The sequence below is a fragment of the Geotrypetes seraphini genome, chromosome 9 (genome assembly GCF_902459505.1).
Source record: "Geotrypetes seraphini chromosome 9, aGeoSer1.1, whole genome shotgun sequence".
Taxonomy (NCBI): domain Eukaryota; kingdom Metazoa; phylum Chordata; class Amphibia; order Gymnophiona; family Dermophiidae; genus Geotrypetes; species Geotrypetes seraphini.
The window spans coordinates 170,274,629-170,287,184 of NC_047092.1; the positions used below are offsets into that span (position 1 = coordinate 170,274,629).

The 12,556-nt window shown below is 47.6% G+C and overlaps 1 protein-coding gene across 1 annotated transcript in view; it reads right to left on the reverse strand.

The window, feature by feature from the left end:
* Positions 1-12,556, reverse strand: part of PHC3 (polyhomeotic homolog 3) — a 132,229-nt gene that overhangs the window by 102,680 nt on the left and 16,993 nt on the right.

A 12,556-nucleotide genomic window follows, 5' to 3' on the forward strand; every position in this document is an offset into this window, starting at 1 on the left:
TCCTGGTGGTTGATGTCCAGGTCGGAGACTCTGAGCCAGGCCAAGCGACGCATGGCTACAGCCATGGCAGAGGCCCGAGAGGTGAGCTCGAAGGAGTCGTATATCGAGCGGACCATATACTTGCGCATTTGGAGAAGGCCAGATATGTGCTGCTGGAATAGCGGGACCTTGCGCTCAGGTAGGTACTTCTGGAGGGCAGACAGCTGTTGGACCAAGTGTTTGAGATAAAAGGAAAAATGGAAGGAATAGTTGTTTGCCCTGTTGGCAAGCATGGCATTTTGGTAAAGTCTCTTGCCAAACTTGTCCATGGTCTTACCTTCTCTGCCAGGAGGGGTAGAGGCATAGACACTGGAGCCCTGAGTCTTTTTTAAGGTGGATTCCACCAGAAGGGACTCATGGGGCAATTGAGATTTGTCGAATCCTGGAATAGGGATGACACGGTAAAGGTTGTCCAGTTTACGGGGAGCTCCCGGTACCGTGAGGGGATTTTCCAAGTTTTTGTAGAATGTCTCCCGTAAGATGTCATGTACGGGAAGCTTGAGGAACTCTTTAGGAGGTTGCTCAAAGTCTAAGGCTTCTAAAAAGGCTTGGGACTTTTTGGAGTCAGATTCAAGGGGAAGTGACAGAGCAGCAGACATTTCCCTCAGAAATTTAGAAAAAGAGGATTGCTCAGGTTTAGAGGTGGCATCAGGTGCCGATGGTTCCTCATCAGATGAGGAGGGATCCTCCTCGGTACCGAGAGGAGTCTCCTCCCATAAATCAGGATCCCTGACCTCTGGTGCATGTCGGGACACCGGGGTGGAGGGTGCGGTGTGGCGAGTCTTGGACAAAGATTTACCAGAGCGCACCGAAACGGTACCAGGGGAGGACGATCGGCGTCGTTCTCGGTCCCGAGAAGAGTGCCGTACCGCCTGGTGCCGAGTAGGATCCACTGTGGGTTGAGAATGAACCACAGGATCATCAGGAAGTTGTTGGGCCGAAAGGATCGGCATCGAGGTGTTTACCGGTACCGAAGGAGTGGACACCGGGGGCTCGGTGCGGGGCTCGGGCCGGTCTGGTACCGGAAGGAGCGGTGCCAGGATAGAGGGTAGCAGTTGTTCAAGTTGTTTCTTCAACTGCTCCTGAAGCTGAGTTTGTAGAATGGCCGAGATACGGTCATCTAGGGGTGGCATCGGAACCGCTTTCTTTTTCTTCGGTTCCTTGGATGCCGCTCCACGCCCCGGCGATGAGGAGGCCGATGACGAGGCACTCACCGTTATCGGGGCGGAGCGTTTACGGGACCGGTGCGATGCCGGTATGGACGGTGTCGTCACCGTAGCTGGAGGGCGCTCGAGGGAAGAGGAAGGCTTCTTAGCCGGCTTACCTGGCGCCAGTGGCGCCGATGCGGGATCGGTCGGTGTCGAGCTTGACGGTGCCGATTTCTGCGGTACCGCCGTTGAAGGTGATGAATCCATCGCCGACTCGGAGCCGAAGAGAAGGGTTTGCTGGATTCTTCGGTTTTTAAGAGTACGTTTTTGTAAAGTGGCACAGCGGGTGCAGGAATCTGCCCGATGCTCCGGACCCAGGCACTGCAAACACCAATTGTGTGGGTCAGAAACGGAGATCGGGCGTGCACACCGCTGGCACTTCTTAAAACCGACCTGCGGGGGCATGAAGGGGAAGATAGCCTCCGCAAAATCGAAGTCCGAGGCCTGTATAATGGCAACAGGCCCCGCCGGGGCAAAAACGAAAGAAACAAGAAAAATCAAAGTTTTTTTTTTTTTTTTTTTTTTGCAATTCAAAGAAAAAGGAAACCCGAAGGTAGAGGAAGAAAAATTTAGAACAAAAGCGCGAGCGGGAAGGCAAAAAGTGATTTCAACGGCCGTTGAAAAAATACACGCGTCTTCTTCGCTCCGCGGAAACGAAGAAACTGGGGACCACGCACTCCTCCGTCGGGCGGGAAGGCACTCGCGCACGCGCGGTGCGGCCAACTAGAAACTTCTAGTTAAAAGGTCCGTACCGAGGGCTCCGTCGGTGACGTCACCCATGTGTTAAGAATATGCTGCCTGCTTGTCCTGGGATAATACAAGATTTGTTTTCACTTAAATTGCAATTCAACTTTTATTGTCTATCTCAATAAGTACCCATGTAATTTATTATATGTAGGCATGTCAACCCATTTGTTCAAGATTAGGTTATCTGAGCACAAGCTAATTTAAAAAACAACAGATTAACAGAACCACTTGTGAAACATTGTGTGGATAAAAATCATTTATTTAAGGAACTGCAGTGTTATGCCATTGACTTTGAACCCAGTAATATCAGGGGTGGTGACAGAAGAAGGCGTCTATTGCAGAAAGAAGCGAGATGGATTCACAAACTCAATACCGTTTTCCCGTATGGACTGAATCATAATTTGGATTTGAGAATGTTTATTTGATGAACAAAATATTCCTTTTGAACAAGTCTTTGTAACAAGATAGATGACATTACACTGAATGTATAGTTTACCTACTCCATACTTTTCGATGTATGCAAAAACTGTTGAGTACACAGCTTATGCTAGTAGATTTTTTTCTGAATGGGTCTCATGCATGCGCTTGATTCTGACTACATCTAATTTGTATTGCGCATGCATGGGTGCCTTTAGGTTTCATATTTTGTTCTTAGATTCTTACCCGGGCTAGACGCAAGCATCCGAGGTATTTATTGGTTTTAGTTTTCCTCCTGGGTTCGGCACATGCACATAAGGTACAATATACCTTATTTATACCACACATGTGTCAATGTCTCGGTAAGCACCAGACACCATCATTGCAAAACGCTGGTAGAACTATATCCTTTTATACAACAGGAGAAGGAGTAATTTGTGAGTAAAGAAAGTTTATCACAGTGTGTTAACAATAAGGAAAAAGATTTTTTAAGATGTGGGTAAGCTTGGTTATCTAAAGAGGTGAAGGATGTAGTGAGGGATAAGAGGAACTTGTTTAAAAAATGGAAACGGGAAAAAACGTCAAGAGATAACAGTCTTTAAGTGATCAATTTTCATAACACAGTGTGTTTGCACATTTTTTGGTGTTTAAATTATAGATATCACCATTTAAATTTCACCTTATTAGGATTTATTGCACAGCATTGATATAGCTCAAAAAACTGGAAAGTTTTTTAGAACCTATGATAGAAAGCCGGAACCGATAAGTCTCAGACTAAGTTTACCTTGAGTTGGATCCTGAGCGGGTTTCTGAGGTTCTTTTCCTTCCAGCAATACGAGCTTGTATTCTCAGTGCTGTATATAAGAACATCTATGGGCCAGTGCAGTGTTAGATTTAGGGTTCTTTTTCCATCTCTCACTATACTGTGTGGTTGCACATGAAAATATCATCATACCATGAATATTACAAGTCATATAAAAAAAGTTTTAAAATTTTTATGAAACCTTAAGTAATTGATATCAGTCCTAATATGAACAGGTAGATTATTCCAAATTTGTAATAGCAGCATAAGCAAAAGAAGAGTTGAGCTTTTGTTTATACTGTACTCCTCTAATCTGTGGAAAATGTAGTTACAAAATACCACAAGATCTGGTGGAAGAATAATACAAATGAGAAAAAAGCAAAATCAGATTATCTGAAGAGTCAGTCTGTAATATACGATGAACTATGCAAGCTGATTTAAACAATTCGCCTCTCAACCAATAACCAATGAAAATTCTTATACGCTAATGCAATACTTTCATATCTTTTTAGACCAAAAATTAATCTAACCGGAATATTCTGGAGCAATTGCAATTTTATGATCAGTTTTGATGTTAATTTCAAATATAAAGAATTACAGTAATCAAGTTGAGGTAACACTAACATCTGAACCAACAGTGCAAAATTATGCTCACAAAAGCACGACTTCACTAGCTTAAGTTTCTTCAAAGTACCCAAAACTTTAGATGTTTTATCTACTTGCAGGGTAGTACCTGATTGTAGAGTAAGAAATGAAGGAACAGAAGATAGTGAATTAATTGTGAAACCAAAAAACCTTCATCTTACTTGCATTCAATTTCAACTTGTTAGTACAAGCCCAATCTCCAATTCTATTCATGCAATCAGTGATCTTAGCTGAAATGTCCTCCGTATTTGAACTTAACGGAATTAATAAAAATATATCAGCATAGGATAACATACAAATGTACTTTTTGCAGAGTACTCATAAAGATATTAAAAAGCTTAGGAGAAATAGAAAAGCCCTGTGGCACGCCACAGAAAGAAGCCCAGCTCCTAGAAAAGGTTCCATCCTTCAGCACGCTATATATAATTTCCGTTTACTAAAAAAATCATTAAACCAAGTGCAAGTCTTAACAGGCATTCTATTCCAGATATGTGCAGCTTTATAAGAAAAAGAAGTTTCTAAAATCTTCTTAAATTAGAAAAAGGAAAAATTAGCGTTCAATTTTGATGTTTTAAAGTTTATCCTTGCCTGAAATTGTAAAAGGGCTATTTGTTTTTGATACATGCATGAACTAGCACTTAAACGTTTATCTTGCATAAATGTCTAAGTTCCCATTTTATAAAGCCTTGACATGCATGTCTCAAACTCAAGTGCATGTAACTGGCAAGGGGACATGGGCATGTTTGGAGAGGGACAAGGGTGTGGCAAGTAAATAGCTATTTGTTCCCATTTCAGAAGGGGTTTAAACGTCTATGTCCGAAAAGACCAACATCAGGACTCACATTAGCTACCACACATGTTTAGATTATGGCAAACTGCTCCTGTTAAGAATTTCCTCACTGGAGGGATTAAGGGAAGTTGCCTCTTCATCTCCCAGTCATTTCAGTTCCTTCCCCCCACCCCATGTCAAACTGCGATAGCGCTGAGAAAATAAACATTTATATTTCTAAAATGGCACAAACAGGTTTATGTGCTGGTTCTAAAACTTTTTTTCCTAACGTGGATGTTTATGCTGCCTCCTTGTGGTGCAGAGATGTTATTTCTCCTATACCTCAGAACAGCTTCTCCATCATTAGATTCTGTGCTAAAATACTAGTGAAACTTGAGTCATTCTGACACCTGGATGTTTCAATTCTGATTTCTACATCCTGTCTAAAATGAGGCTGTAAACATTAGTTTCCAGAACTAAGTCCTCATTAAACTACACAGGCAGCATGAAATCAGATTTCCTACAAAACTGCATCTACAACAGTGGTCTCAAACACGCGGCCCGGGGGCCACATGCGGCTCGCCAGGTACTATTTTGAGGCTCTCAGTATGTCTATCATAATCACAAAAGTAAAATAAAACAGTTTCTTGATCATATGTCTCTTTAGCTATAAATGACAATATTATTATTAAGATTTAGCCAAAAGGAAAGATTTATAAACTATAAAGAGTTTTACCTCATGCAAAATTGTCATTTCTTTAATAACATGAACTATTTTTTTCTGCGGCCCTCCACGTACCTACAAATCCAAAATGTGGCCCTGCAATAGCTTTGAGTTTGAGACCACTGATCTACAATGTACTGATGCTATAAAACAGTGTCCTGGAAATCACAAACAAGACACATGTACATTACTTTGTTACACAGTAGCTTAGTTTTCTATGAGGATGCAACTACATTAAAGCAGCCAGCTAGGGTCAGTGACATAGCGACGGGGCGGAGGTGCCCCTCCCCCTTCCCCCTTCCCTTCTCCTGTACTTCTAGTTGTTCACCGCCGTGAGTAACAACTTCAACGTGCTCCTCGCGATCCCAGCGGCTCTCCCTCCAAAGTCATTTCCTAGGCACGGCATCCAGAAGTGATGTCAGCAGGAGAGCTGACGCGGTCATGAGGAACACACTGAAGCTGTTGCCCGCGGCGACAAACAACTAGAGGGAAGGGGGTGCAGGCGTGGTGAGGGGAGGAGTGGGAAGAGGCAGAGTGGGCAGATAGGAGAAGGGATGCTAGCGCCCCACCAACATGGTGCCCGGGGTAGACTGCCCCCTCACTACACCACTGGCAGTGCTCTTCAGCTTGAAGAAGGGATGGCTCAGGGGTGATATGATAGAGGAGTGGAGTGGAAAGGGTAGTTGTGAATCGCTTGTTCAATCTTTCCAAAAATACTAGGACTATTTCTTCACTCAACATGTAATTAAACTCTGGAATAGCACAGTTACTTACCGTTACAGGTGTTATCCAGGGACAGCAGGCAGATATTCTTAACGTATGGGTGACGTCACCGACGGAGCCCACGGTACGGACCTTTTTAACTAGAAAATTCTAGTTGGCCGCACCGCGCGTGCGCGAGTGCCTTCCCGCCCGACGGAGGAGTGCGTGGTCCCCAGTTAAAGTAAGCCAGCTAAGAAGCCAACCCGGGGAGGTGGGAGGGACGTAAGAATATCTGCCTGCTGTCCCTGGATAACACCTGTTACGGTAAGTAACTGTGCTTTATCCCAGGACAAGCAGGCAGCATATTCTTAATGTATGGGTGACCTCCAAGCTAAAAGAGAGGGCGGTGGGATGGTTGGCCATTAGGAAAACAAATTTTGTAACACAGATTGGCCGAAGTGCCCATCCCGTCTGGAGAACGCATCCAGATAGTAGTGAGTAGTGAATGTGTGAACTGAGGACCAAGTGGCAGCCTTGCAGATTTCCTCAATAGGCGTGGAACGGAGGAAAGCAACAGAAGCAGCCATAGCTCTGACCCTGTGGGCCGTGACAGCCCCTTCCAGTGACAGACCGGCCCGAGCATAACAGAACGCAATACAGGCAGCCAGCCAGTTGGACAGCGTCCGTTTCGAGACAGGACGGCCTAGTCGATTGGGATCGAAGGTCAGAAAGAGCTGAGGGGACAAGCGGTGAGCCCTGGTACGGTCAAGGTAGTAAGCAAGGGCACGCTTACAATCCAGCGTGTGCAGTGCCTGTTCCCCTGGATGTGAATGAGGTTTCGGGAAAAAGACAGGTAACACAATGGATTGGTTGAGGTGAAATTCCGAGACCACCTTGGGAAGGAATTTAGGATGAGTACGCAGAACCACCTTGTCATGGTGGAAAACAGTGAAAGGTGGATCGGCGACCAGTGCATGCAGCTCACTAACCCTCCTGGCAGAGGTGACGGCAATGAGGAAAAGCACCTTCCAGGTAAGGAATTTGAGGGAAGTTGAGGCAAGAGGCTCAAACGGAGGTTTCATGAGGGCGGACAACACCACATTCAGGTCCCAGACGACCGGAGGAGGCTTCAGAGGTGGTTTGACATTGAAGAGGCCTCTCATGAATCGGGAAACCAGAGGATGAGCCGTAAGAGGTTTCCCGAGGATAGGCTGATGGAACGCAGTGATGGCACTGAGGTGGACTCTGATTGAGGTACACTTGAGTCCAGCGTTGGACAGAGAGAGTAGATAGTCGAGAACAGTCTCCACCGCCAGAGAGGTGGGATCATAATGATGCAGGAGACACCAGGAGGAGAACCTGGTCCACTTCTGATGGTAACATTGGAGTGTGGCTGGTTTCCTGGAGGCATCCAGAATGCGACGGACAGGCTGAGAGAGATTATCCGGAGAAGTCAGTCCGAGAGAAACCAAGCTGTCAGGTGGAGCGAAGACAGATTGGGATGTAGTAGAGACTGATGCTGCTGTGTAAGTAGAGTAGGAAACACAGGAAGAGGAATGGGCTCCCTGGAGCTGAGCTGGAGCAGGAGGGAGAACCAGTGTTGGCGAGGCCACCGAGGAGCGATGAGAATCATGGTGGCCCTCTCCTTGCGGAGTTTGGACAAGGTCCTCAACATCAGAGGAAGTGGAGGGAAGGCATACAGGAACCGATCTCTCCAATCGAGCAGGAATGCATCTGGGGCCAGACGATGAGGGGAGAAGAGTCTGGAACAGAATTGGGGCAGCTGATGATTGTGAGGCGCTGCAAAGAGGTCCACCTGCGGAGTGCCCCAGCGAGCAAAGATGGAGTGGAGTGTTGGAGGGTCCAGCGTCCACTCGTGAGGTTGAAGAATGCGGCTGAGATTGTCAGCCAGGGAGTTCTGTTCGCCCTGGATATAGACAGCCTTGAGGAAGAGATTTCGGGCCGTGGCCCAGGTCCAGATGCGTAGAGCCTCCAAACAAAGGAGGCGAGATCCGGTGCCGCCTTGCTTGTTTATGTAGTACATGGTGACCTGATTGTCTGTGCACAGGAGAAGAACCTGAGGGCAGAGGAGATGCTGGAAGGCCTTGAGAGCATAGAACATGGCTCTGAGTTCTAGGAAATTGATGTGATGTTGACGCTCCTGCGGGGTCCAAAGTCCCTGGGTGCGTGGATCTCCTAGGTGGGCTCCCCACGCATAGGGGGAGGCATCTGTGGTGATGATCATGGAGTGAGGGGGCAGATGAAAGAGTAGACCCCTGGAAAGATTTGAGGAGTTCAACCACCATTGGAGAGATTGCTGAAGAGATGATGTCACAGAGATGGGATGAGAAAGAAGATCCGTAGTCTGTGACCATTGGTTGGCGAGAGTCCATTGAGGTGTTCTGAGGTGGAGACGTGCCAGAGGAAGGACATGTACTGTCGATGCCATGTGGCCCAGGAGGACCATCATCTGCCGGGCAGGAATGGAGGGAAGCATGAGGACCTGACGACAGAGATGGAGCAGGGTCCACTGACGATCGGAGGGGAGAAAAGCCCTCATTAGTGTGGTGTCTAGAACTGCTCCGATGAATTGAAGTCGCTGGGTGGGAAGCAGATGCGACTTGGGGTAGTTTATCTCGAACCCCAGGAGGTGGAGGAGAGAGATGGTGTGATGAGTAGCTTGTAGCACAAGTGGAGACGTAGGTGCTTTCACCAACCAATCGTCCAAGTAGGGGAACACCTGGAGATTGTGAGACCTGAGGAAGGCCGCTACTACAATCAGACACTTGGTGAATACCCTGGGTGATGAAGCGAGGCCAAAGGGTAACACTTTGTACTGATAGTGGTGGTGTTGTACCTGGAACCGCAGGTAGCGGCGTGAAGTCGGATTGATTGGGATGTGAGTGTAGGCCTCTTTGAGGTCCAGGGAACATAGCCAGTTGTGTTGAGAAAGAAGAGGATACAGCGTGGCCAGGGAGAGCATCCTGAACTTCTCCTTGACCAGACACTTGTTGAGGTTCCTGAGATCGAGGATGGGACGAAGGTCTCCCGTCTTTTTGGGAACCAGGAAGTAGCGGGAGTAGAATCCCTGACCCTTCTGGTCCGCAGGTACTTCTTCGATAGCATTGAGAAGAAGGAGGGATTGGACCTCCTGCAGGAGGAGGGGGGTTTGAGAGGAGAGAGAAGCAGACTGTACGGGAGGATTGTCTGGTGGTAGCGTCTGGAAGTTGAGAGAGTAGCCGTGGCGAATGATGTTGAGGACCCACTGGTCCGATGTGATGACCTCCCAACGGCTGATGAAGAGTTGAAGACGGCCTCCGATAGGTTGAGGAAGAGGCAATGAAGGTGGAAGGCTGGCTATGCCCTGGAGAGAAGAGTCAAAAGGGCTGAGAGGGTTTGGACGGTGGAAGAGGTTTGGCTGTTTGGTTGGACTGAGAACGAGCCTGGGTGTGATGTTGTTGTTGCCGAGGGCGCCGAGGCTGCTGGGCAGGTGGGTTGAGCGGCCTAGCTGAGAACCTGCGCTGATATGAAGACTGCGGCCTATAAGGGCGAGCCGGTGGAGCCTTCTTCTTGGGTTTAATCAGTGTGTCCCATCTGGTTTCATGGGCGGATAGTTTCTGGGTGGTTGAATCCAGAGACTCCCCAAAAAGTTCATCCCCAAGACAAGGAGCGTTGGCCAGACGGTCCTGGTGGTTGATGTCCAAATCAGATATTCTCAGCCAGGCCAGGCGGCGCATGGCAACAGCGATGGCAGAGGCTCGAGAGGTTAGCTCAAAGGAATCGTAGATTGAGCGTACCATAAATTTCCTTAATTGCAGAAGGCCGGAGATTTGCTGCTGGAAGAGTGGAACTTTACGCTCTGAGATATATTTCTGGAGAGCTGAGAGTTGTTGAACCAGATGTTTCATGTAAAATGAAAAGTGGAAAGAGTAATTGTTCGCTCTGTTGGCAAGCATGGCATTCTGGTAAAGCCTCTTGCCAAACTTGTCCATCGTTTTGCCCTCTCTGCCAGGAAGAGTAGAGGCATAAACACTGGAGCCCTGGGATTTCTTTAAGGTAGATTCAACCAGGAGGGACTCATGAGGTAATTGAGGTTTGTCAAACCCCGGGATCGGGATGACACGGTACAAGCTGTCCAACTTGTGGGGGGCCCCAGGGACAGTAAGGGGGTTTTCCCAGTTTTTATAAAAGGTTTCCCGTAGGATGTCATGCACGGGTAACTTCAGGAACTCCTTAGGAGGTTGTTCAAAATCCAAGGCTTCCAGAAAAGCCTGGGATTTTTTGGAGTCTGATTCAAGAGGGATGGACAGAGCTGCAGACATTTCCTTAAGAAATTTAGAAAAGGAAGATTGCTCAGGCTTGGAACCGGTATCGGGTGCCGAGGGTTCCTCGTCAGAGGAGGAGACATCCTCCTCGGTACCGGGAGGGGACTCTTCCCATAAGTCGGGGTCTCGGATATCCATATGTGCATGCCGAGAGACCGGAGTGGAAGGCTCGGTATGGTGTGTCTTAGAGAGAGACTTACCCGAGCGTACCGAGACGGTACCGGGAGAGGAAGAGCGATGCCGATCTCGGTCTCGGGAAGCATGTTGTTCTGCCCGGTGCCGAGGAGGGTCTGCAGTAGTCTGAGAAGGAACCACAGAATGCAGTTGTTGTGCCGAAAGGATCGGCATGGATGTGTCAATGGGCACCGATGGAGTAAACACCGGTTGGTCGGTGCGGGTCTCGGGCCGGTGTGGTACCGGAAGGAGCGGTGCCAGGATAGTGGGCAACAGTTGTTCGAGCTGGTGCTGTAGCTGTTGTTGCAACTGTGTCTGAAGGATGGCTGCGATGCGGTCATCTAGAGGTGGCACCGGAACCGCTTTTTGCTTCTTCGGTTCCTTAGGTGCCGCTCCACACCCCGGCGATGAGGAGGCCGATGACGAGGCACTCACCGAGATCGGGGCGGAGCGTTTTCGGGGTCGGCGTGGAGCCGATGAGATCGGCGTCGCCGCTGTGGCTGGTGGGCGCTCAAGGGAAGAGGAAGGCTTCTTAGCCGGCTTACCTTGCGCCTGCGGTGCCGATGTCGGGTCCGTCGTCGTCGAAGAAGTGGGTGCGGATTTTTGAGGTACCGCTGTCGACGCCGTCGACTCCATGCCAGATCCGGTGCCGAATAGGATGTTTTGCTGGATCTGGCGATTCTTAAGAGTTCTCTTTTTAAGAGTGGCACAGCGGGTGCAGGAATCCGCCCGATGCTCAGGTCCCAGACACTGTAAACACCAATTGTGTGGGTCAGTGAGGGAGATCGGGCGGGCACACCGCTGGCACTTCTTAAAACCCGGCTGCGGGGGCATGAATGGAAAGATGGCCGCCGCAAAATCAAACCCGGAGGCCTGGATCGTGGCAACAGGCCCCGCCGGGGCTGGGTCGAAAAAGAAGAAAATTAAGGGTTTTTTTTTTTTTTTTTTTAAAGAATGAAAAAAAGGAACCCGAAGAAAAAAGGAAGAAAAATTGAAGAAAAAACGCGAGCGGGAAGGCAAGAAAAGTTATTTCAACGGCCGTTGAAAAAACACACGTCTTCTTCGCTCCGCGGAAACGAAGAAACTGGGGACCACGCACTCCTCCGTCGGGCAGGAAGGCACTCGCGCACGCGCGGTGCGGCCAACTAGAATTTTCTAGTTAAAAAGGTCCGTACCGTGGGCTCCGTCGGTGACGTCACCCATACGTTAAGAATATGCTGCCTGCTTGTCCTGGGATAATCATTTTTACTTAGGTGGGCTGTCCTGGTTGAAAATTGTCCCCTCAAAAGTAGTTTATACCACTGCTGCTTCCACAGCATGCATGTTATGCTGAATTATAAAGAAGTGGTTTTGGTGAGATGCTTATGGTTAGAGAACAGCACTTTAAAGAGGCAAAGGGGCTTATTTTCAAAGCACTTAGACACACAAAGTACCACAGAAACCTATGATACTTTCAAAAAGAGACCCTTATATGTACTAAAGTCTCTTTTGCGCATATACTTTCTTAAAAGGCCTTTTAGAAAAATACCAAACAGATGTATGCAGCAAGGGATGCAGTTTGGGAGAAGCGAGAATAGAATTTGCTAGTTGATTGTCACACACTTGAATTAATGCTTATACTTGCAAACTTCATATGTGAAAATTTATACCTGCTCATGCTCGCCTGCGTTCAAGGCATGATTTCTGCCACATGCGTTATATGTATGTATTTTTAGAAAAACAACACCTCTTAACCTAGGATAATTTTATAAGAGGTTGCTTCTTTGTGAAGGCCATGTAGGGCCTATGTATCTTTAAAAATACTAGCAAAAACCCTGCAGAAACAGCAGCTAGAATGAAGTTGTGGGCATTTACATCTGTTCATGAGCACGCTTTAATGTTAGAATGCAAAATACACACCTACAGTGTGTATTTTATAAAATACCCAATTAAAATCTGGACTCTGCCCATATTCCATCCAAATTCCTATCCTCAATATACTTAAAAGATGCATCCATGTCTAAT